The sequence below is a fragment of the Panthera leo genome, chromosome C1 (assembly GCF_018350215.1).
Source record: "Panthera leo isolate Ple1 chromosome C1, P.leo_Ple1_pat1.1, whole genome shotgun sequence".
Classification (NCBI taxonomy): Eukaryota; Metazoa; Chordata; class Mammalia; order Carnivora; family Felidae; genus Panthera; species Panthera leo.
The window spans coordinates 57,474,179-57,499,210 of record NC_056686.1 but is presented as its reverse complement, the minus strand read 5'-3'; the positions used below and the strand labels follow the sequence as shown (position 1 = coordinate 57,499,210).

General features: G+C 35.5%; 1 protein-coding gene across 1 annotated transcript in view; it reads right to left on the bottom strand.

Moving 5' to 3' along the window:
* Positions 1 to 25,032, bottom strand: part of LRRC7 (leucine rich repeat containing 7) — a 564,537-nt gene that overhangs the window by 214,060 nt on the left and 325,445 nt on the right. The window lies entirely within an intron of this gene.

Below are 25,032 nucleotides of genomic sequence, written 5' to 3'. Positions count from 1 at the left end.
TACATTCTTATTTATGTTTTTTGAAGATGTCATTTAATATTATTTCTTACATTTTTACACCTTTAAAATTAACTGCCTTTACCCACAAGATTTTAGACGGTTCATAACACAGCCCACTGCTTTTCTTGTTCAGGTGCTAGTTGTTAAACTATAATCGTTCTGTCAATTGTCCAAAAAATGTTCCTTTTAGCTGAATGTATGTAATAGGTTTTAAATTTCATCAGGATAGAAACAAGTAAGACTTTATGAGAAAAATAAAATAGAATCCATGGTATTTTGTGTTAGTAGTGTTCTTCGTGAGTACTCATTCATTCACTTAGTTTGCACTTTTTATGGCAGGCACCATGTGGGCATTGGAGTTACCAAGATTCCTGTGGAGTTACAAAGATTTCTGGGATTCAGGGTTTCTCAACTTGGCACTAATGACATTTTGGACAAATAAATTCTTTGATAGGAGCCTACTGTGGCATTGTTGAATGTTTAGCACATCTTACACAGTCTTTACTCGGAAAGACTTATTTTCTAAATGGGAATGACCTTTAAAAGAGTAATTACTTCCCAGGGTGGTAAGTGCCAAGGTAAACATATGTATACACTGCCATTGGAATTCAGAAGAAGGAACATCTAACAGTTTAGTAATTAGGGAAAACTTTAAGAAGAGGTGACATTTCAGTTGGGTTTTGGAGAACCTTGCAATATTTACATATATGAAAAGAAGCAATGAACATACAGAAAGAGTACATCTAAAGCTGAGGTTCTTCTGAGATTGTAGCTTAAGTCCAAAATTTTAACATGTGTCTGTGAAGGATGTGAAAGACTTTGGTCCCAAGTGAAGAAACTAAAAATTCCCATTGTAGTTTGTTGCAGGAAACCCTATTGTCCTACAATATAGCTGGGATACAGCTATCTTGTACACTGTGGGATGTTTAGCCGCATAACAGAAGCACTCTCTGCAGTCTTCATAACCAAAATATCTCCACACGTTGTCAATTATCCCCTGGTTGGGGATGCAAAGTGGGGATGGGGAGTGGAAATTATCTCTAGGTGAGATATACCTTGATAGAGGAATACTTCAGACCTTTATCTCCTTTCTTTACTGATTAGTAGGAGGGTGAGCATCTTATCTCCATTTGTTTATGTCCTTACTCCACCAGTGGGTTCTCATGTGGGCCGTCCTTATGCAGTTCATGCCAACATGCTTGAGGGATGCACTCATTTGACCATGCTCCTTATGTATGGTAAGCATATGTGGGTTTGGGGCCTATCTCTCCATCCCCACAGGGAAATCCAACTGGTGTGATTTCCCCTTACAAATGGCTGGCCTTGAAGACATGATCACCACCATAGGTCAGGGAGCAAATATTAGGACCTGGTCACAGATTTGGGCCACATTTTCTACCAGTAATGCTGACAATTTGATCTTCATCTGCCTGAACCAAGTATCTTGCTGATTATTTAGATTCATTTGTAAGTTTGTCTAGTAATTTGATGGTGCAAGTTCCATAGTAATTGGTTGTATTAAATAATGTTTACCAACCTATGGTCATATTATATATGTAAAAATTGTATAAGTGTATAGTATTTCTATGATTGTCACTTTTATCATTGTTGTTTCTCTTGACTGTAATATTCTTCCCCTATATCTTCCAATAGCTGGCTGCTTTTCCTCAACTCTGCTGATAACATTTTCTCCTCATATAGTCCATCTCCATTACTCAAAATAAAACTTCCTTTGCACCTTCACCTTATATGTTCTTGTGTTTCATTTTATTCTTAATTCTTAACACTTAACACTGGAAATATTTATTATTTAATTAAATATTTTATTTAATCAAATGTTTAATACTGAAAATTAAAATCATTTTCCTTTGCTTACTAATTATTTTTCCCATGCTAGACTAACACCCCATGAGAGCAAGTAAGTTGTTAGTCCTGTTCACAGTGTAAATAGGTTTTCAGTCAGTGTTGTTTAATGAAGACATTCACCCGTGCATGAATGAATGATTCTTTATCAGTGAGAAGTTTGCATCTAGAATATTTACAAAGACAAACCACTCAATTTTTATCAGGTATCTACAATTAATTAACAGTTGCCAAGGAAGCAGCTACAATTAATTAGCAGTTGCCAAGGAGATATCCTGATAGGGCTGTTTTAATGAATACTGTAATGAATATACATTAGCTCATTTATTATAAACTATGTATGATGATAGAAGCAGGTAAGTCTGAGGTTCACTAGTCTCTGTATAACTAAATCTTGTGTTAAGTTGACTTAATGATATTTCCAATAATAGGTTTTTAAAAAATTCAAATGTTAAAAGAAATATTCTGTGACATATTTAAGTTAGGTTTTTGACTCTTTTGAATATCTGAAACATAACAACAAAACTATGAATGTGGAGTAGTTGAGGGCATGGACCCTAAATCTCCCCTCCAGAGCCTTATTCCTCTTACATGCTATGTCTACTTTTTGTTCCCAGTGAGATTGAGATACTATTTTTTTTCTAATTAATTGTATCTCACCTTTTCCTGTGCTTTGGCCACAACATTCAGACTACCTGAGTCTGAATCCCTATTCTACCACTCACTAGCTGTTTGATTTTTTTTAAATTTTTTAAAAACCTTTATTTATTTATTGAGAGAGAGAGAGAGACAGAGAGAGAGGGAGTGAGGGAATCCCAAGCAGGCTCTGCCAAGTCAGTGCAGAGCCCAATGTGGGGCTTGAATTCATGAACCGTGAGATCATTACCGGAGCCGAAATCAAGAGTCAGACAGTTAACTGACTGAGCCACCCACACACCCCAGCTGTTTGATTTTGAACAAATTAAAGCACATATTTGCACCTCAATGTTCTTATTTGTAAGTGGGATGATAATAATAATCCGTACTTCACAGAGTTGTGTGATTAAAATAGTTAATTTAGGTAAAGCACATAAATAGTGCCTGATAAATGGTAAACGCTCTGTAAGATTTAGCTATTAAAATAGGGAAGGTTTTCAGAGTTGGAAATAACTTCAGAGATTTTCTAGGTCAGAGTTTCCTAAAGTATTCTTAAGGATTTATAGGTATGGCATAATTTAAAAAAGATTTCAGATGGCCAGTGCATTTTGGCAAAGCTTGCTAAAAATGTTAAAGGCAGTATATCTTGAAATCTGGGACTGTGATACCTCCAAGTTTTTTTTTTTTAAATAATTCCAGTATAATTAATGTACAGTTTTATATTAGTTTCAGTTGTACAATATCAACAATTCTATACATTACTCAGTGCTTAACAGGATAAGTGCACTTTTTTTTTTCAGTTTATTTATTTATTTATTTTGAGAGACAGAGAGAGAGGGAAAGAGAAAGTGAGAGAACCAACAGGGGTGGGGCAGAGAGAGAAGGGGACAGAGGATCTGAAGCAGGCTCTGTGCTAACAGCAGCAGGCCCAGTGCAGGGCTTGAACTCACACACCTTGAGGTCATGACCTAGGCCAAAGTCAGATGCTTAACCAACTAAGGCACCTGGGCGTCCCAGGATAAGTGTACTCTTAATCTCCTTCACCTATTTCAACCATCACCCCCCCCAACCCCCCCCCCCCCCCACACACACACACCTTTCCTGTGGTAACAGTTTGTTCTCTATATTAAAAGTCTATTTTTTTTATTTCCCTCTTTTTTTTTCTGTGTTTTGTTTCTTGAATTCCACATATGAGTGAAATCATACAGTATTTTTCTTTCTCTGACTGATTTATTTCACCAGTATCTCCAGTTTTGTTCTTCATTTTTAAGATTGCTCTGGCTATTCAAGGTCTTTTGTGGTTCCTTACAAATTTTAAGATCATTTGTTCCAGTTCTATGAAAAATGCTGTTGGTATTTGGATAGGGATTGCTTTAAATCTACAGATTACTTTGGGTACTATGGACATTTTAACAATATTGGTTCTTCCAATCCATGAGCATGGAATATCTTTCTATTTGTCTCTGTCATCTTTAATTTATTCCATTAATATTTTACAGTTTTCAGAGTACAGATCTTTCACCTCCTTGATTGTTTATTTCTAAGTATTTTATTATTTTGGTGCAATGGGATTGGTAAATGGGATTGTTTTATTAATTTCTCTTTCTGCTACTTCATTATTGGTGCATAGAAATGCAAAGATTTCTGTATATTTTGTATCCTGTGACCTTCCTGAAATCATTCATCAATTCTAGTAGTTTTTTGGAGTCTTTAGAGTTTTCTATATATAATATCATTTCATCTGCAAATAGGTAAAGTTTTACTTCTTATTGGCAGTATTTCTCAGGTAAAATATATAAATGTTCATTTTGATTCTCTAACAGATGAAACTAAATTAGACTTTTTTCTTGTCTTTGTGACCAAGGGACATTTACTTTTTCTTTCCTATAGGACGTTTCTCAGACTAGGAGCACACTTTGGAAAACTTTTTGCAGATGAGGAAACCGAGTTCTTGTCCATGAAAACATAGGCCTAGGCATATTTAAACACTTTATTTGAATATTTAAATTCGATCAGATCACCCTCATTTGTCTGCTTGAATTTCTGACCTTTTAGGCTCTGCATCTCAGTTCTCAATACTGACTTTAGATTCTCCTTGCGTTTATGACTGTTTTGGATGTAGTTCTCTGACCTTTCACATTTTCCTGAAAGACCATGCTATTTTTTGCCATTTGACCTTATGCACCACAACCTCAGTAAAAGGAAATGCTCACTTCTTACTAGAGGAGAATTGTGACTTATTCAAGGTCACACAGAAAGTTAATAACAAGGTTAAGAATGGTAGACTCATTCTTTTCCCAGCACGGGCCAGCCATCTACCTCTGGCCTGAAATGTTTGGATTGATCATTGCTTTAATGTGAACGCTTTTATGAAAAGCATGTGCTCTATAGCTCACCATAGTCTATGCCAGGGGCCAGCAAACTTTATCTGCAAAGGGCCAGGTTGGAAGTGTTTCAGACTCTGTGGCTCATAGGATCTCTGACTCAACGACTCAATTCTGCTATTGTAGTGCAAGAATAGCCACAAATGATAATGTTAACACATGGACATGGCTTTGTTTCAGCAAAGCTTTATTTACAAAAAAAACCCAGGGATGCCAGATTTGGATCATAAGCTATAGTTTCCCAACTCCTAGTCTACATCACTCCTTAAAATCTCACATCTAGATGGCTTTATGGGTTTGTGATTTAAGTCTGGTCCCTAAAAATATTTAAGTTTTCAAAACCTTGAATATAGATATGATAGATAAATTAAGAACTGAGAACATTATTAGGGAATTTCCACTAGATAGCTATTTATATTAATTAACTATTTGAAATTCTCATTTTTTAGGGTACAAGCTACTGAAATCCAGGGACATTTGTTCTTAATACCGTCATTTTGATTGTGTTTATGAAATTTGAGTCCTTACTAGCATGCTATTACTTTATAGAATTTTCAGTTGCAAATCTGGAATAAGATTCCAATGGGAACAATGACGGAAAATGATGCAATATCTTGGTGCATCTGCATACAATGTATGGTTTTCTTTTTATCAGATGCAGAGACTTTATTTAAATGTACAATTATCCCTGAAGCCACATAAAGTTGGCAGAATTCATGTTTCCTCATAAATTCCCAGTGTAGTAACTTAGGATTGCTGACTCTCGCAGGATTCTGCCAATTTTTGGCCTTGGTTTATGCATTCCAGCTTTTAACTTGTCTTTCAAATGTGCTCAAACACTCTCTAATTAGTGGCTATTCATGGCACAAGGAAAGGAAAACTCTCAGTTGTTAATGTCCGATATTTCTCTCTTATTGAGACTTAGGGAAAGAAAATATTACCTTTCCACTTTTCTTAATTTGTGTCTTATGTTTTAATGAACATAAGTATTTTATAATTTAGACTTGCCAAGTTTGCCACATTTTCATGTTCTTCTCGTTAATAATTTTTCAAATGACGCTCATATTATAAATTTTTGAAAAAAAATCATTCTTTACAGTGTAAGCAGTAAACACTAGAAGGCCCAAGACTCGACATTCTTTAAAAATGGAACTACTGGTACAACTTATTTGGAAGAAAGATAAACTTATTATCTTTACAAACCAGGAAAAATTAAAATATAGTGTCTGATGGCAGATACAGCATAACTTCTTTGATCAAATATTTTGATAAAAATTCTCCCTTGATTATTACTATATTTTAAACCCATGTCACAGCTACAATTTTTTATTCTTCATCTTTTCAATTCAACTTCCCCCTAAGAACAAGAACAACAAAATGCTAAACTGGCTTCCTGGAATCTTCCAGATGGATATGTAGCCAAACTAAACATCTATTACTTTGTCAAAGAATATTGGGAAGACAATTTTTTAGACAAGTTTATTAATGTTTCTCAATTAAGATATTCTTCCCTGCAGTATTTAAGTTATTAGAATAAACATTTAAAATATATAATTTACATCAAGTTGTCACATATTTTGAGTATTTCCTTTGGAAATAAATTTTCCTTTTAAACATTCAATGTTTAAAGGTTTATGTTGATTTTATGATGTCTTACAGGAAAAATTCTCTTTCTTGTAATCATTTATCTCTACTTCAGGGCAGAACATGAAAGAAACATTCTCTATGAAGAAATAAACTCTCAAGTAGTCTCTCAAGAATACTCCTAGTTCACAGGGACGCCTGGGTGGCTCAGTTTGTTAAGCGTCCAACTTCGGCTCAGGTCATGATCTCACTGTTTGTGAGTTCAAGCTCCGTGTCAGGCTCTGTACTGACAGCTCAGAGCCTGGAGCCTGCCTCGGATTCTGTGTCTCCCTCTCTCTGTGCCCCTCTCCTGCTCGCACTCTGTCTCCCTTTGTCTCTCAAAAATAAACAAACATTAAAAGAAATTAAAAACAAATAATCTAAAAGAATACTTCTAGTTCATACAGTAAGGTATACTTGTCCAATGAAGTAAAGTGAAAAACGGAACCATAAGGACAGCAACTGGCTACAGGACAAATTCTGTACTGCTCCCTTTTTTTTTAAGTTTTAATTTATTTATTTTGAGAGAGACAGAACATAAGCAGAGGGTGAGGGGGTAGAGAAAGAGGGGAGAGAGAATCCCAGGCAGCCTCCATGCTGCCAGTGCAGAGCCTGATGCGGGACTCAAACCCACGAAGCCATGAGATCACGACCTGAGCCAAAACCAAGAGCCGGACACTTAACCAACTGAGCCACCTAGGCAACCCCACACTGTTCCTTTTAATGAACAGTCTCCTTAGAGAAGAAGCCTGCATTTCATTCCATTTTCTACAGTCTACTTGGGTTTATAACCAGAACTAATCATTCATTCACTCTTTACATGAATTTTCCCACTGGCCAAAATTATTGTGCATTCCTAACTCATGACAATGCAGCAAAGATGTAATTATACTTGTAAGGCTTTTTGAGCTCTTCATAGGGGAAAGGTGCCATATAATCAGGAACTATGACAATTGTCTCTGTGTATGGCTACCTGCTGGAACTGACACTTCTGGCTTGCACGGCAGCAGTCTGATCAAAATGTTATTAAGAACAGAATCAGCTACGAAGATGCTCATTTTCATTACCACATATTGCAACCTACGTTATGAGGTTATGGAGATATTTTGAATGCTACTGAAAAAATAGGCAGGTTTAAGCTGTTTTAAAACTCCTATTGATAACTGAGCAGGGAACACTAACGACAAGTTCCTTTACCAAGAGATTCTTTTAACATGCACTTGTGCACACACAGAGACACACACACAGACACACAGACACACACACACATGAACTTGATTCAGGCTCATCGTTTCCTGGCTATACTTCATAGAAAACTTTATCACTGGTTACACTGGGCTTTCCAAATACTAATTCATGTACTTTTACATAGATTTGGCCTTAGATTATTGATACCCTAATTGAAGTATAATATGGATGGATGCAATCCTGTTCCTAAGGTGCCAGAAGATTTGAACTTCAGAACAAAAAAACCTTTGGGATGCCTGGGTGGCTCAGTTGGTTGAGTGTCCAACATCAGCTCAGGTCATGATCTCAAGGTTCGTGAGTTCCAGCCTTGCATAGGACTTTATGCTGACAGCTCAGAGCCTGGAACCTGCTTCGGATTCTGTGTCTCCTTCTCTATCTGCCCCTCCCCTGCTTGTGTTCTCTCTCTCTCAAAAATAAATAAACATTAAAAGAGAAAGAGAGAAAAAAAAAAGAAGATAAAAGCCTTTGAAATAATCAGCCAAGGCTGGCAACTGTTCCCAGACAACTGCCATTTTCCTCCCTCTTCTTCCTTGCGGCAGTATCCACTTTGCATCAGAGACTGAAAAGCCAGATAATCCCTAGGCACACCTCCTTTGAAGTTAGGACATGAACTCATGACTCTATTTTGGCCACTAAAACAGGAAGAGGAGGAGGAGAAATTCTGGATTTATTGCTGAGGGAGATTTTGAAAAAAAATTTCCTCCTTAACTTAAAAGAGAGAGGTAGGGGCACGGGAATCCACCCCCCCCCCCCCAACCCCAGCCCCTTTATTCCTCTTTCTCTTGTGATTGGATAAGAATGTGATGTCTAGAGTGGCAGCAGATGTTGTGTAACCATGAGGTAACAAGTCTAAGGATAAAAGACAACATTCTGGGGATAGCAGTATAGAAAAATGGAAAAAAACCCAGGCCTTTGATAAAATCATTAAGTTACTGAAACCAACTTTGGAACTGCTTACCTTGAGACTTTGTTATGAGCAACAAATGTACTTATTATTCAGAGTCACTTTTACTCAGAATTCTGTTTCTTATAGCCAAAAACATTATTCCTACTACACTCATTCTACAATTCTAGTGTTTGGGGATCATGAGAGATAAAGTGCATTTAAATAATTTTAAAAGAAACAAAATAAACAGGAAAATATTTGCACAGTTTTATGTGTTTATCATAAAGTTAAAAAAACATTTCTACAAATCATTTAAGGTTTAGGATGGTTGATATTTTTCTTCCTGCATTTGACTTCAATATTCTAGTTTTCCATTTTGAGAATTCCATTTTCATAAATTATTCTGGTGTGATGCCTGATGTTTATAATTTCTGCTTGTCAGAAGCCATGACTGTGATTCTATATGTATTCTGTTTCTTTTACTTATCATTACTTTATAGTTTCAGGAGTCAGGTAAAGCTGTTCATATTTTTCAAGTCTGTATTCCTCTTCCTTTTTATTTTTATTATATCTTCAAAGAGAATTACTCTACAAATCATTTTCTCTAGGTTCAATTTCTTCTTAAAATAATCTTTGTGTCAGACTCAACTAGATATTTTGTTTTAAAGTTATCCCTAGAGAGTCTTCCCTTACCATTTGAATGCTAAAACCTATACCACTGGCATATATTTTTAAAAATTTTTTTAATCTTTATTTTTGAAAGAGAGAGAGAGAGTGTGAGTGGGGGGAGGAACGGAGAGAGGGAGACACAGAATCTGAAGCACGCTGCAGGCTCTGAGCTGTCAGCACAGAGCCCAATGCGGGGCTTGAACCCCTGAACCCTGAGATCATGACCTGAGCTGAAGTCTGACGCTTAACCGACTGAGACACCCAGGCGCCCTGAACTGGTATATTTTTTGATAGTGTCTATCAATACATGAAAATAAAACTGGATTTTATTTAATAATTGGAATGATACTTTGTATATGCTTTCAGCTGCATACATTCATTTCAAATAGCAATTTGAGAACAAATTTCACCTAGGATGAATTTCTGGTTGGCCTTAACCAGGACTAATTTTTTTTCCCCTCGGATATAACTTGACATAAAGATTATCATGCTAAAATATGATTCTAACAATCAGCACTTAGAAGTTGTGAAATACAATATAATAGGATACCTATCAGAAATAATGGACTATACAATAGAAATAACAATGGGTAAGAAATCTACCCTAAATGAGACCACTGTGAAATGTGCCTCATAATGAAAAATCATTTCAATCTAAGAACTTTAAAAGACACTGAAGTCTAATTGCATTACTTCTTATGGTTAATTATACTTATATAAAGTAAATCTTGCTTTAAAATAGTCATGAGTTCAACCAGTGCTTCCTGACATACTCTCAAGAAAAATTATATCTCTGAATCTGAATTTTATTAAGGAAAGACTAACTTTTTGTCAATGTGGCAAAACACTTAGCAAATTGTCCAAATAGGAAGAAAGGCCTAAGTCTTCATATCATTGTTACCATTGTGGACCAAGTAGTAAGTTTATTATCTAAAATCTTTACCTTTGTATTCTACTGATACTTCCTTTTATGAATTCTCTGTAAATTAAGATTTTAAATTCATTAACCAAATAATTCTTTCTTTAATGTAACAAACATCTATTGAAAACATATCAGATGTTAGCCTAAGGGCTGGGACTATGATATGATTGTTGCCTCAGGTACCTCACAACCCAATGGAATGATCATAAGAGCTTACAATTATTTACATTAGCTATGTTATTACTAGCTACATTATTAGTTACACTATTAGTTACAATTAGTTGTGTTATTACTAACAATAATAATGAATACTGTTAGTTTTTTATTATGTGTGTGACAGTGATTCAGGGATTAACAAAACAGACACAATCACGGCCTTGATGGAGCTTCCATTCTGTTAGAAAATTCAGAAGTAAAATGATTATGTAATTAATGTATTAAGCCTGGGACTCATGCTACCTAGATATCAGAATGCTATAAGAACTTGTAATTCAGGGTCTGACCTAGAGATGGCTTCATGTCAGGTAATACTGGAATTGGGGTTTAAGAAATGAAGAGTTCACCAGATGGAGAAGGCAGATTCCAAGAAGGCAGAAGGAAATTCCAAGCAAAGAAGATGATGTATAAACCTAGGTGTTTAAAAAAATTAGACACGTTCTGAAATAGCAAAGTATATTCTCAATAAAATTCTTTGCAACATGGAGGGAATCAGAGGAATTGTTTCTTTCCTTAACATTAATGCCTAAAGAAGGGACAGAAAGTTCTTTTTCAAGAGCAATTTATTCATGGAGGAGACTGGTCTAGAGAAGTATTTGCCTGTCAGGCTACGGTAGGCTATGTTCTGAGGGTGAAATCATATTGGACCTTCCCACCGTGAACAGCACCTCATTCTTAGAGATGGAGTAAACATCAGAGCCAAAATAAGAAGATGGAACACATTTTCCTTATAAGGAGAGGAAGGATAGAGTGTCCCAATAAAGCAATGATAGAAAGAACTTACCTCTTACTTATCTATTTCTTATTTTGGTGAATGTTACCACTATACTCCCTATAGCCTAAAATGGAAACTTGGAAGCCATTCAAAACATTTTTTCCTCCATTACTGTCCAAATTAGTCAGCTATGAGCACTTGTTTATGCCACCTCCATTATATGTCTTGAATGTTCTCTTTCAATCTCCTCTGCCTGACCCAGACATAGCTTCTTCATATCAGGTTATACCAGAATTAGGGTTTAGGAGATTAACAGTCTCTTAGCTCCTCTCACTTCCTAGTGTACTTACTTTTAATTAGGCGTTTGTTACTATTTTAGATTAGCTCTTCTTACTATCTGGACTATGGTAACCCCGGCCTTTCTAACAGCCTTTCACCAGTCTGCCTGTCTCCAATTTCAGCTCCTTCCAATCCATATTTATCATCGTTACCAGAATAACCCCTAAAATAATTTGGTGATGTCATATCTAGGTTCAGAAATCAAATTCTTTTAGGAATAGGTCTAAGTTTCTCCACACTGCATTCAAGGAACCTTATATAGTTGGCCTTTGAACAACATAGATTTGAACTATGCTGGTGCACTTATATGTGGACTTTCTGTTTTGATAAATACAACACAGCATTTTCACAGCAATGCATTTTTTTTCTGTTTAAAAATTTTTTTAATTAATTTATTTTTGAGAGAGAGACAGAGAGAGTGAGTTGGGGGGGGCAGAGAGGGAGACAGAGAATTCCAAGCAGGCTCCACACTGTCAGCACAGAACCCAGTGTGGGGCTTGAACTCACAAACCATGAGATCATGACCTGAGTTGAAACCAAGAGTCAGATGCTTCACCAACTAAGCCACCCAGGTGCACCTGTATTTTTCTTTCTTATGATTTTCTTAATAATATTTTCTTTTCTCTAGCTTACTTTATTGTAGGAATACAATATACAATAAATATACAAAATATGTGTTAACTAACTGTTGGCTATCAGTAAGGCTTCCAGTCAACAGTAGGCTATAGTAGTTAAGTTTTTGGGGAATCAAAAGCTATATGCAGATTTTCAATTGCCTGGGGTGATGGTACTCTAACCTGAACCTTATTCAAGGGTTAACTGTAATTTGACACCAGCTTTCCTTTCTGGTTTTATTGCCTGCAAATCCCCTCTACATATTATAAACTATAGCCATAATAAGCCAAATGGCACTAAAAGTTAGGTTTTCTAATGGAGCCATTCTCTGGTGAATTTCACTTTGGAGGTCATGAGACTAAGTTTGGCCCATTTAATGTATCTCAGAGGACTCTTCAGATTACAAAAAAAAAAAAAGAAATGCAATTGGGACTACACTAAAACCTTGGTTTGTGAGCATAATTCATTCTGGAAACATGCTTGTAATCCAAAACATTTGTATATCAGAGAAATTTCAAGAACCATTGGCTCACTTGTGATCATGTGATGTTCAGCTATTACTGAACTACTCATAAAACATTGCTTGTCTACCAAGTTAAGATTTATTAGACATGTTTGCTCATCTTGCGGAACACTCGCAGAAAAATTACTCGCAATACAAGGTTTTACTGGGATTGGATTTCACAAAAAGGAATTTTTAGAGAAAGTATTTGTTTTGATTTCACTTCTTGAAAGAACGTTGTTATTAAAAAAAAGTCATAATTTTTATAGATCACAAAAAAACTCCTAAAGCTTTTGGTTTGTATGCAACCAATACAAAGTGCCTCATGTGAAACTGACTAATAAGAAATGATCTTACCTAATCTACGTAAGGGATGTACTGCAATATAATGACTATAGTTAACAGTGCTACGTGATCCATATGCAAGTTGTTAAGGGAGTAAATCCTAAGTGTTCTCATTGCAAGGGAAAATGGTTTTCTTTCTTTTTCTTTTTATTGTATCTATAATCTTTGATGCATGCTAACTAAACCCACTGTAGTAATCACTTCATGATATATGTAAGTCAAACCATTATTCTATATACCTTAAACTTACACAGTGATCAATGTCAATTATATCTCAATAAAACTGAAATAAAACTGAAGAAAAGGAGCAATTATATTTATCATTATAAATATGAATGATTCTATATTTAAATAAAAGTAAAGTAAACTTAAAAAAAATCTATGTAAAGAAGTCTGGCCTAGAACATCAATGAAACAGTAGGTAGAGTCTGTCAGAGCTCCTCCTCTCTGCCATGTGGGGACACAGCAAGAAGGAGGCACCTGCAAGCCAGGAAGAGGGCCCTTACTGGCAAACAGAATCAGCCAGTACCTTGATCTTGGTTGGACCTCCCAGCTTCCAGAACTACAAGAAATAAATTCCTGTTGTTTAAGCCACTGTGTCTATGGTATTTTGTTATGGCAGCCCAAGCTGACTAATACAATACCTAATAGTTGGAAATTGTAGGCTTGAGTAATTTTTTAACTGGCAGCCCAGCATTGGGCGTTTTGGTAATTGCTGCTTGAAGGGTCCTGGTGGGAGGCAAAGCTTACCTACCGAGAAAAGGAAAAGCAGCCCTGGCAGCTGACAGCTGGTAGATTGCTGGGTTGCTACTCCCTGGGCCCTGGTGTTTCCCCACTGATCACAAACAACTTCATAAAATATCAACCTCAGTTGAGGACTGTTTATGGTCACGATGGAACAAAACAAGAACAAGACAACTACCAGATCATACCTGAACGGAGATACAAAGGCCTGATGCCTCCTCTACTCTGAGGGGCTACTGCTTCTTCTCCAACAGCAGCTCTAGCTCCTCTCCATTCCCCTGGTCTCATAGGTTAAAAATACTAGAATCTCCAATAACCGAATGTCCCACTTTCAGAGAATACCCAATCCAGAAAAGACAACCATGTTCTTGAAACTCCTCCAAAATACCTACAAAGTCCTTTCTAACTCCCTCTCACTGACATGCTCCATGGTGCTCCAATGTATGCAGCCTCTCTTGCTGCAGCAATTAATACACCTAATGTTGGTGAGTAGGTATAATTGGTGGTCTTCACTTGCTAGTTATCAAAATCCCTTTTAGGATCCTTTTTTCAAGGCTCTCTGGCATTAGTGAATTGGGCACCTGGGGTACACAAGTCAGATGCATCAACTACTCCACAAAAGCCACTGACTGTGGAGTAATCACTACAGTTTAAGCAGCAGCAGCAGCAGCAGCAGCAGCAGCAGCAGCAAGAGCGGTGATAACAACAGAGACTGCAGCACAGGTCAGCACCCAGCTCTGGCAGGGGGCCAGAGCAAACGATGGCTTTCACAGTGGCATTTCACCACACTGTTACTTTTAAAATTGCTTTTGCCAGTGTTCTAAGTTTTACCTATTGTCTTATGGTTGATTCTTTCATTTATTTAATGTCCTCTCACTAAAGTCTTTTTCAGCTTAAAGCATACAGAATTGGTTATTGTGTGATCAACTAAGAAGTCTTTGATATTGGAACAGTATTCTACATAATATTCTTGTGCAACTTCATGCATTTGATGACTGAAATATAACTCTCCAGTCACAGAGGCTCTTCTAAGTTCCAGGTCTACATTTTTTAATTGTTTACTGAGAAGCTCCTTTAAATATACAACATGAATTTACAATTTATCATATTGAACACAAAACTAGTCATATTCCCAGGCCTCCTCTATTTATTTGTCTATGCAGTTGATATTATCTAAATCAGAAAGCCATGACTAATTATTCACCAAGCCCTATGGATTCTACTGTCTCTAAAATCTATTTCTTCTCATGTCTATAGTCACCTTTATAGCTCTAGTTCAAAGTTTTGTTTACCCATGGGTTATTTCCATGGTTTCATTAACTTGTTATCATGGTTGCAGTTGTGACCTCTGTAATCCACTCTCCACATAGAAGCCACAGAAATCTTGTTAAAATGCAAGTCATATGATGTCATATAAAAGCTTTTTTTGGTTCCCTTTTGGAGAACAGAGTTGGTTCCAGAATAAAAAATCATGAGATACTGGAATGTCCAGAAATGCTCTTGAAATTTCCAAGGCATGTGCATGTCCAATTATGCTGTATGAAATAGATTTTAGTGTTCACGTTTTTGTCTAATAGAGAGCCTTTTAGGTCTCTATTCTAAGCAGAGAGTCAGTCTGTTAAAAGGGATTTTTAAAAATCTTTGCCATCCCTGTAATACCACAGTGGCATATCACAGACTGATTCAACGAATATTTATTAAGTTTTTACTATGGATCAGGCTTTGTTCTAAGGTATAAGAATATAGCAGAAAGTAAAACAGATAAAGTCTCTGCCCTCATGGAGCTACCATTTTAGTGGGGAGAGATGTATAAGAAGGAAATAAGCATAAGTATATAATACAACATGTTGCGGTAAGTGCTATGAAGAAAATAAAGCAGGGTGAGAATGACTAAGCATATTTGGAGGGCAGCTATTTCATAATAAAGTGGTCAGAGAAAGTCACTCTGAAGAGCTAACATTTTATCAAAGTTCTGAAGAAAGTATGGAAATGTAATGACATAAAGTAATATATAGCTTTTTGTGTTTATATATATAGTATAAAAGTATAGTCTTTTGTATGTAGTATATATACAAAATATATAGTTACACTATATATATAGTTATATTATACTATATATTATACATTACATATATATTATATATTACATATATAATATATAGTATAAAAGTATACATAGACTAAACTTTTATACTATTCAGTATAGTCTTTTGTATATATATATATATATATATATATATACATACAATAGATACATGTATATATATACATACATACATGTAGTATATATATACAATATATATGTATATTATATATATATGTGTATGTATACAAAATATATATATATACACAAAATATATGCTATAAATGTATATATAGCATATATACAAAATATATAGTTATACTATATATAATTATATTATACTAAATATATAGTATATAAATATTATATATATAATATATAGTATAAAAGTATATATACTTTTATATACCTTATATATATAATATTTATATACCTAAAGGTATATATTTATATACCTTTCATATATATATATATAAACACAAAAGACTATACTGAATAAAAGCATGAGTTCTGGAGTTAGACTGTCTGGGATCAACCATGAACTCTGTGATCCTGGACGAGATACTTATTTTCTCTGGGCCTTAACTTCCTGTTTGTGAAATGGAAACAATGTGAATACTTATACCGTTGGGTTGTGCATCTTAAATAAGTTAGTGGATGTAAAAGTTTCAGAGAACACAGTAAATATTCAATAATTGAAGTTATTACTATTTTGAAAAATGTATACTCAGAATTGAGGTTAGGAAGAAAATCTTTCAGTATCGCAGAATCTAATCAATAACTTGTAGACCATAGGGGAAACAAAGCCTTTAGTAGAAACAAATGAAGATTCAGATGCTAAGCTTTGAGCGGCACATAAGCAACCATTCATATCACTCATCCAAGTGTTCACTAAATACCTACCATGTACCAAGCACCACACCAGAAAATGGACATGAAAGTGAGAAAGTTAGACATTATCTTTTTTTCCCAGAAAGTTTAAAGTGTAACAAGAAAGACATACAGTAATTATGAAAACAAGCAAGTAATTAAGACAACAAGCAATTATGATAGAAGGTATATAGATAATGATATAGGACATATAAGGATACTCTAGGAGTATATACCTGGAATAGTAGTAAGGGCTATGAAATAAAGAACAGACATGCCAAACAACATATAGGAAATCGTCTGGACTAAACCAAATAATTTCATTAGCTTCACTTTTATTTTAATAAGGTACCTATAAAAGAATACATATCAGAAGTATAATGCTCACTAAATTTTTGTATCCTGAATTTGTTGCCCATGTAATCAATATCAGGATGAAGAAACAAAATATTCCAGAGTACAAAAGCAGCCCCCCTAGGTACCCACTTTCAATCACCACCTTACCTCTATTATAGAGGTATATCTATCTATAATAGATAACCACTATTATAATTTCTGATAGCATAGACTAGTTTTGCCTCATGTTGTATTCTATGTAAATGAAGACATATATTATATATTCCTTGTGTCCAGCTTCTTTCCCTAAACATTTATACAGAGACTTGTGCATGAATGTTCATAGAAGCCTACTTGTAATAGTCAAAAGCTGGAAGAAAACCACCCATATATCCATAAAGAGGTGAAAAAATAAACTGGTATATTTATATAACGGGATACTATTCAGCAATAGAAATTGATAAACATTACAACATGGACAAATAAAATAATTATGCTCAGTGAAAGAAGCCAGACCAAAAAAAAAAAAAAAAAAAAAAAAGAGAGAGAGAGAATATAGTCTATGATTGCATTTATATAAAATTCTATAACATTCAAACTAATCTGTAGTGACAGAAAGCAAAACAGTATTTGTCTGGGTGAGAAGTGGGTGAGCAGTGCCATTGAGAGTGATGGAATGTTCATTGTCTTGATCATTGTGATGTTTTCACTGATGCATATATTTCAAAACTTATCAAGTTGTCCACTTTAGGTATGGTTTATCCGAAGGCAATTATATTTAAATAAAGGTGTTTTTTTTTTTTTAAAGGAGATTTGGGTAGTTTACTAACAAGTATTAGCAAAATCTTCCTGAATTCAATATGTATTGAAACCTCTAAAAAAATACATCATCACATATCTTCAAAACACATATCTTCAAAATCCACTTTGGGTGGATTCTACTTGGCTCTGCCATGGTAATTAAAAATAAGGCTTCTGAGTCAGGCTGTCAGGGTTCAAATCCTTCCCCCTCACCTTACAGGCATTGTAACAACTAGGCAAAAATTATTTCTTTAGGTTTCAGTTTCCTCATTTATAATGGGCACAATAATAATACCTACTTGAAAGAGTTAATGTGAGGGCTATATGTGTTAACATATGTAAAGAATTTAGAACTCAATCAATATTAGCAATTGTATTACATAAAGAAGTGGAGATTCTGGTGCCTATATTAGGTAAAATTAAATGGGCAGTTTCCTTGCAAAATTGACTGAATGGGGCTTATTTTCTGTATTGATCTGACTCATATACTGGCACACAACACCCTCCCTGAATAAACTCTCTTCTATTTTCCAAGTCTCGTTTCTTGACGTGCACAAGTCAGTATGTCCTACCCAAATGAATCTCCTAGTACTTTACATAATTCATCAGTTTCTCTCCCATCTCTCTGCTTTTGCACATGACTTTTCTGTGGCTTAGAATATCTCTTCCAGAGAATCAAGAACTCATTAGGAAGACTGAATATATTTCTGAAATTCTCAACACATGGTGTAGTTCTCACCAAATTGTAAGTTTTCAACAAATGTTGGGCAAGTTTTCCCTGATTCCAATTTTCATTCTTTTATTGAGTTTTCTGTCACTAATGTTAAATACAGTTATTTCTTATCCTGTCCCTTAAGCTTGGTGTTAACTGAATGTACCATTTTGCACTTGTTAGAATTAGTAAATGACAAAACTGGGATGACAGTTTATAGATCTGCATCTCACTGTGTCCACATTTCCTACTCTTTTTTTTAATCCTCTTTTTTCCCCAGTCTTCCTTTACAATTAATTATAGATGCCCACATAAGCCTGTTAATCCATAGCAGGCTGATAAAAATGATGTTCTTTTTAAAAAATGTTTTTAAATGTTTATTTATTTTTGAAAGAGAGAGAGACTAAGCACAAGCGGGGGGGGGGGGGGCAGAGAAAGAGGGAGACACAGAATCTGAGCTGTTAGCACAGAGCCTGATGCAGAGCTTCAACTCAAACCTTGAGATCATGATCTGAGCCGAAGTCAGACACTTAACCAACTGAGCAACCCAAGAGCCCTAAGAATGATGTTCTTTTGCTTCTTCCTAAAATTTTATCCAGTTTCTCTGGTTTTTTTTTTTTGCTAAATTACAAAATGCATACCTATGATCTGCATCACAGAAAATAAGAGCTTGTTTTTCAAGTATGAGAAATTTTATATTAAAAAGTAAATTTAGAAATGTTATAGAATGACAAGTGCCTGGATATGAGAAGCTACATAGTTTCTATATATATTATATTAAGGAATATTGAAAGTACATTGTTCAGTAATTACTGTATAGAAACATTCAAAACTGCTTAACTGTGTTTATGGTAATTATTGTACTAAAGCAATTATATTTCAACACGTTTTACCAGTTAGTGTGAAATCCTTTTGCAAAGCATAAACTTATAATAAAAATTATAGTTCTAAACATTTGTCCTCAAGGAGAAACATAATATAGAATTAATAGACATCAATAAATAGTATAAGCTGACACAAAAATTAGTGTACTGCCTGTGGCACAAACAATATTATTTATACGATAGTAAATAACACTAAAGTTCTTATTAGCTGAAAGGGAAGTATTTTTTATGCCTTCCGTACCAGGCTAATGTATAGATAAAAAAAAAAAACATACTGTTAAAAGCATTTTTTAATAGGCTTTGAAAAATGTGCATGTTAGCCATATGAGGTGTCGTTACCTTTATAATCTTGTATGTTAGGAAATGAAAAAAAAAAGAAACCACCCTTATTTTAAAAGTTTGAAAAGATAAAATTGATAATTAAGAATATTGAGCCATAAAGCGGTGGTACAATAATCATCTTATATTATTAACAAATAAACTGACAGTCATAACCTTATGAAACTCACTGATCATCTCCTCAAGGTATCATGTGGACTGAGCAGTTGACTCATGATTCCAGAACACAAAATGCACCCTGACATATATCTCAAGAGAATAAGCAATTCTTGTCATGTGTGACAAATGTCTATAATCTAGTAGAGGTATTAGTATAATTTGATTTCTAATCAAGTGCAGTGCTGTGGAGGTAAATCAATCAAATGAGCAATATCAGCATAAATAATTTAAATTGCTAAAAATATAATTAAAGCAGAACTATAATCTGTAAACAAACAGTGAAGTTGATACATTATGGAATATTACAGATAACAGTGGATTTGAATCCAGGTTCTCCCATTTTCTATCAGAGTGATCAGTTTTCCCATTGGTAAAAATGTGGTAACATATACCTTACACAGTTGTTACAAGCTTTAATGAAATCATGTTTGTGGGTAAAGATTCTTTCATATCCACTAAATAAATATTAGTTTCCCTTCATTGTCAAGAATACAAGCCCACTTGTAAACTAAATCAATTTTGTCTACATTATTTAAAAAAAAAAATTCTTATGTTTATTTTTGAGAGCGAGAGAGACAGAGCACAAGTAGGGGAGGGGCAGAGAGAGAGGGAGACACAGAATCCGAAGCAGGCTTCAGGCTCTGAGCTGTCAGCGTGGAGCCCCATGTGGGGCTCGAACCCATGGACTGTGAGATCATGACCTGAGCGGAAGTCAGATGCTTAACCGACTGAGCCACCCAGGGGCCCCTGTCCAGATTATTCTTTTATCAGTAGGGAAGAAAAAGTTTGAGTTGTAATGCAAATGCCTTCATGCATCTTCAGGTCTATCAAAGTGCCAGGATGCACAGAAGAGATTTAAAAATAAGTAGAGTACTGTGTTTAAATATATCAACTGCTTTATTTATAGGATGTTGCACTAACAAGTATTTTCTCTTTTTTAAGTTTTTAACTTCTGACTTCAATACCAACTCTTCCTTGTTAGTCATATAGTCAAGAATCCTTTAATATCTACCAATTAGCCAGATTCAAACTCCTCAATCTACCTTTATGTTTTTATTTCACCGTTCCTATTAACTTATTTCAAGTATCAGCAAAATTAGGGCTTTCCTTATTCCATAGATATGCCCTTGGACTTTTCTCCACCTGTCATTTCCCCTGACTGCTTTCCCCCCAATAGTTGAAATGTAACTTCCCTTTTAAAGACTAGATCAAATGTTCTCAAATCTATCCTCTCTTCCTCCCAAATAGAAATAATTTTATTTTCTCTAAATATTTTGGCGGGGGGGTGGGTAGGCAGTACTTTTCTTCCTCTCTATCTTTCTTTTCTTTCTTCTTCCTTAGCTATACACACCATATGCAAGCCTTTATGCTAGGTACCCTGGAGGATGAATAAAACACAATACCTGTCCTTAAGAAACTTACAATTTGGAAAATACAGAAGGAAAGTGTGTAAATAAATGACTAAAATCTAGGTGGAATACAGAAGACCAAAGGATAGAAGTGTAGGCCTTCTACACAGGAAGAAGTCCCCCAGTGTGTGCTTCTCATGGGTCATGTTCCCTCACCTCTGGCTTCCACATGAAGCCCACAGGGGATTACAATTCTCCTCCTTTGACAACTTTTCTTTGAAAGAATCTTCCAGTGACTGTTATCTTTTCTCCTCTCAGAAAATGGAGGTGGAGGAAGAAGCCAAGTGGGCAGAGTGGAAGAAAATATAAAAATGTCCATCTCATCACATTCCATTTTAATGTGTGTCTCTCTCTCCTCGAGTATGCAAATACTTGTCCAACATCTCTCTGGACATTTCACAAAGGAATAGCAACTTCTTATGATTTGAGTACATTAGAATTAGTAGTCAATCTCTTATCTTTCTAAGACAACAAGAGTTTGAGTTTTGTAGTTGATGAATGCTCCTTATTACTCTAAAATAAACCAAAAACACCAACACGTAGGGTTGTAGATTTGTCTCATCCACCCAGGGCTAAGCCAGGAGACCCTAACTCTGTGGCTTGGGGATTTATTTCTATTCCTTACTCTGGGATGGCTCCGGAGGGTCGCTGGCCAGAGCTGAGAAGTTGCTCATCACCCCCCAGAGACCACAGTGCACCAAAGAGCCTCTCCAATACTGGGGCATCACAGAGCATTTCCAGCTTCCAGGGACACAAGGATGGGGTTTCCAGGGAGGGAGTTTTGTTGATAGGCCCTCTGGAGACCTGTCCTGGTGGTTTTGTTCTGAGATTCCAACCTTGCCTGGTTCACTTGGTTCTTGGCCTGAGGCCAATCATGACATTAAACCTGGAGATTTTTGTCAGGCTCTCCTACTGAGTTACCTCTTTATTGCTGAACTTGTCCTCCCTGGTTTACTCAAATGGTAGGCATATTCCAGGCAGCATCCAGTCTTTTCATTACATCAGCTGCACTGGAATCCTGTGATTTTTTTTTTTAATTTTTTTTTTAACGTTTTATTTATTTTTGAGACAGAGAGAGACAGAGCATGAACGGGGGAGGGGCAGAGAGAGAGGGAGACACAGAATCGGAAGCAGGCTCCAGGCTCTGAGCCATCAGCCCAGAGCCCAACGCGGGGCTCGAACTCAACGGACCGCGAGATCGTGACCTGAGCCGAAGTCGGACGCCCAACCGACTGAGCCACCCAGGCGCCCCATTTTTTTTTTTTTTTTAGTAACTAGTAATCTATACAAGTAACTCCAAAGCTTGCATTATCTTCAGTCCTACAGTATAGCCAGATCAGCAGGGCAGCCCTTCTAGCTAGTGAGGTAAAGCTTGAAAGTAAGCTCAGGGAATGTTCCAGAAGCCTTATCTTCTTTTGCAGAAAGAACTTTAATTTTTTCAATACTTGGGTAGCCTAATGCCACCGACATGCTTCTCCAACTGAACAAGAATTCCTAAACCAATCTTGCATTCTCTAAAAAATTGCAGTTCTAATCTCAGTGTAATGATCACATTGTCCCAAGTGGTTTTCCAAGCAAAATACAGTTTGTTCTAGATTCACTTTTGAGCTTTTATACTTTAACTGCCGATGTCAGTCTGTCATGATTTCTTGGCTTTCTCTACAGTAATGCATTCTTCAGAGAGGTGATTTTAACTTAAGAAGCTAACAAAGCTTGTGATATCTACAGATAGTAGCCACAAAAGTCCTATTTACAAATATTTACAATGTTTACAAATACCTATTACAAACCTTTAAGATGGGAATGAAATTGAAATTTGAGATTTAGTCTTCAGCAAATTTTATTAAAATATCTAGATATGTTTTCTTCTACTTTCACATTACTGTGCATTTCTGATTCTTCTACCCTCACTGAAATGTCTTTTTATGCCATCCTATCCTCACCATCTTAGGTCCTCTGTCCTTCACACAGTGAAGGATATGCTTCACACAGTGGCCAGGCTCACAGGACATCTTTCTTATACATCTTGTTTTCCTAGTATGCATTTTCTCATTGGGACTGGAATATTGCTGTTCTGTTTGTCTCCTAACAATCTGACAGAAACCTCAGAAACATTATGCTAAGTGAAAGAAGCCAGACAAAGAGACTACATGTATGATTTCACTTACATGAAATGCTCAGGAAAGGAAATTTATAAAGACAGAAAGCAGATTAGTTGTTCCTTGGGGCTGTTGTGGGAACTGATATAAAAATGAGGATAGATTGCAAATGAGCACAAGGAATTTTTGGTGGGCGTGATGGAAATGTTCAAAACTGCATTGTGGTGATGATCACAAAACTCTATAAATTTGCTCAAAACTATTGAATTATACATTTAAAATGGGTGAGCTTTATGCTGTGCAATATATACCTCAGTAAAGCTGTGAAAAAAAGAATCTGAGTGACTTTTTTCCTTAGTGACCTTAGCTGGGAGGGTACATGAGAATTCTTACTTAAATTTTATCCCATCACTCACAAATCTAACTTACCATTTCTCTGTTTAAACCTGTTTCATTAAAACCTCATCATTGCCCGCTAAATGAAGTCTAACCATGGCACATGACCCCCTCCATCATGGTTACTCTTTTCCTCATGCGTACTATTTGCACATTTAATTACCTGTGATATGTTCTTTAGCAACACTCCTTTTCCTACTGCCCACTGTTTAAATTACAATTTATTGTCCAAAAGAATCCTCCAACTTCATGTCCTTTGCAATTCCTACGTGGACTTTACCAACAGGATTAAGTATTTCTTTGCACTATTTCTGTTCATTCATCACACTTGTATAATCCCATGTAATATGCTGTATTGTATGTAATGCATTACTTCTCTATGTTCCTTACCTGATTGTAACCTGCCTAACACAAAGGCATCTGTTGTACTTAGTGTGTCTAATAATAGTCACAATGTTTAGCACACAGTAGGTCTTCAATCAATGCTTACTGAAATGGACTGAACTAAAGATTTGTATTTGCTCCAAAATCTGCCCAAGTGGTGACTAAGACTTTGGATTTCAAATGTTATATCCATATGTATCATACCTCTGAAACCAAAGAAAGCTGTATGTGGGGGGAGGAAGACACAATTACTGGTTTGACAGATTTTTACCTCAATGAGATTTTGAGCAACTATGTAGTCTGTACATCCTCAGGCTGTTCTAACCTTCTTCTATTCTGAACCTGTCATTTTTACTGTACTGACATCCAGTTGCTGTACCTTTGTCCTACTAATATTTGATTTTTATGCTGATAAATAAATATAAATTATCTGTTTTTATTCAGTTTATGTTGATCACTAATGGCAGAAGCAAACAACATAAAATAAAACATACAACACCTAACACGGCTTTGTTATGTTTTGTTTTTTTTACTAAAAACTGAAAAACTGATAGGACAATCATATACACATGTGTATATATATATATATATATATATATATATATATATATATATATGGTGTGTGTGTGTGTGTGACAAAATTTAGATGACCTGCTTGTTTTGTTCTAGGAAAAGTTGACTTGATTAAAAAAATACAAATTGGCAAAAATTTTGGTAAAATTTGATATGAACAGAAAAATAGGGATGGGAGAGTATATGAAATTCTTAATGAACTTGCAAGAAACTGTAACTTCTAAGAAACACAGGGAAGATTTATCCTATTTTCTGAGGCATTCCTAAGAATCATAAAAAT